The following is a 2,467-nucleotide window of genomic DNA, read 5'->3' as shown; positions in this document are numbered from 1 at the left end:
CAAAGACTCAATAAAAATTGGGTAATAGTAATATCACATTGTCATGTCCTCTCATAATACCATTTACATAGATTGCTAGTCAAAACCATTTACATAGATTGCTAGTCAACTTCAAGACACCATCCATGGAGATTTTGCCTCATAAGTAACTTGCTTATACCAAGGCAATGCACTTTCCGACAAGCATTCCCAACAAAACAAGAAACAAAACAGTAAACTTAGTCTTTTACTACAACCTCGAGACACCATTCATGGAGATTTTTCCTGAGCATCAATATGTCATCATGGTTAAACCATTTCTTCGTTACCTGCAACACATAAGCAATCACAAGAGCACATAGAGACATGGACCAACTAGACAAGCACATAGGAGTTATGGCACCATACCCATCCCTAACTCTTCTCTGGAAGGCAAGAGGATATTATATATCTAATGGCCGCCATGACATAGAACCCACAGTCAATCCCATTCGGCTGATGCAGGCCCTGCGTCAAATCCATGACATGATCAGGGACATCCATGTTTTTAAGCAGCCACAAGAACACACCTAAATCATACTTGTAGCACTTTAATCTCAAACTCGCTACATGGCTCGAGCAATGCACGTTTCATTGCTGGATTGCTTGCTCCATGGCCCAACGCCTCCATAGCCCTACATGAATCATCTGTAAGAGTGCAAGACATAATTGACATGCAAAATCCAAATACACAATTATGCTAGTACCTGTGCAAGAAAGGTATAACATCCATCGGAGCACTACAACTGAGCGAATCATAAAAGAGAAGCTGGTGCTTTCTTCCACCTAGACCCGTTATCTTCATATGTGTGGAAAGGTACATCACACATAAAGTCCAATGCTTTCTGCGGCAAAGACAAGAAGGCAAATTTTAGGGCATTGCTCACATTAGGGAAATGTAACATATGTGTATCTGTATTGCATGACCTTATAACAATTGAAAAAATGGTTAGCACACAATGGCTTATATCCTTCTTCCCAAAGAAGTTTTGTATAGCATGTATGCCATCGTGCTTGCCTAGACTTGCTTCTACCAATGGAACCCATATGGAATCGACAAACATAACTCGATTTAGCACATCCGATGGTGCTATAGTTAAGAAACACAAGTTATGCTTCTAAATCCTTTTACTTATACATAGAAACACAAAAAAGGATCAACATCAAAAGTTTACATTGTAAATAAATTCATTGTCTTCGTTGAGGCTTCATTAAGTAGTATGAATTGCAACACCTCATCATCCATGTCCACATGTATGCCAAATTGAATGGAGCTGAATCTGATGGGTATATGCGAAGAGAATCTAGTGCAAATAGGTCACAACTAGCAATGTAATGATTGTCATGCACAAGAAAGCCAAAAAATATGAAGATGTCTCTATCTAAATCATACCTGTAAAGTGATCGATTGCTCCGTGTCGGAGACAGAGGGCATATTTTGTTCCCCTTCTTTTCCAGGCGCAAGTGTCCATATGAGACATAGAACTCAAGGGCCATATAAGGGCAATCATCAGGTGATCCTACATCAATAGGCTCGTTGGAAGTCTTGCCTCTCCGAATTGGTAGCTTCTTCTTGGATGGAGAAGTAAGTACATAATCCTAAAAGGTAAAGTGCATCTCATTATTTAAATGACATAAACAAGACATCTTCGTGAACAAGCAAGTCATGAACCCTCCTCTCACAAGAGACATAAATGTAGAAGCACCTCCCACAAACCTCATCAAGATTGAGGTTGCCTAAAGACTCTGAAAGATCTCCTCTTGTATCAATAGCTTCAAAAGTTTTCTCTACATTTTTATCATGATCCTCCTCACCCTTTGGAGCAAACTGGAAGGGATCCTCAATATCAATGTCATCCAAGGCAACCTCAAGCCATGGAGGGACATCGTGAACTCTCTCCTATTTACATGCATAGCATTAAGGGAAAAAGTAATTACACATGCATGCTTAGTGTGATGAGGCAAAGAAGCAACAAAGTAGGACACTCACATGTGCATCATAACCTTCTTCAATTCTCTTTTGAATTTGGCCAAGCCGGCGAACCATGTCCGCCATCTATTGCTTCATCCTCCCACTTATAAACTCTTGAACAAAGGAAGCTTGATCCATCTCCTTGTACTTTCCACCAAGCTCCTTCCATACTTGTAAAGCTTGAATGTGCATGAGGCGTTGATATTGCTTGCAGTTTTGCTTGAACTTCCAATCTTTGTCGACAAACCTTTTCACGGCTGCTTTCTTCCAAGCCTTAACCTCGGGATTAGGCAGCAAATTAGCTCTTCTCTCCGCCTCTTTGTGCAAGGGCCGACCTCTAGGACGCTTTGGAATCTCTATGTCAATACCATGAGACTCCTTGAGGCGAGTCATCATTCTTGAATATGAAGGCCGAACGAGAGGGGCAATCCTCACTTGCGCGACATTGGTGTGCTAGTCTTCCATCGGGGAGCTCAA

General features: G+C 41.1%; 1 pseudogene; it reads right to left on the bottom strand.

Annotated features, from left to right (window-relative positions):
• Positions 1–218: 218 nt before the first annotated feature.
• On the bottom strand, positions 219–2,182 carry LOC147465739 (uncharacterized; annotated as a pseudogene).
• Between the last annotated feature and the right edge of the window lie 285 nt (positions 2,183–2,467).

The sequence above is a fragment of the Adiantum capillus-veneris genome, chromosome 1 (genome assembly GCF_014529385.1).
Source record: "Adiantum capillus-veneris isolate H3 chromosome 1, ASM1452938v2, whole genome shotgun sequence".
NCBI lineage: Eukaryota > Viridiplantae > Streptophyta > Polypodiopsida > Polypodiales > Pteridaceae > Adiantum > Adiantum capillus-veneris.
The sequence above is the reverse complement of the archived record's forward strand: the minus strand, read 5'-3'. Positions and strand labels throughout refer to the sequence as shown.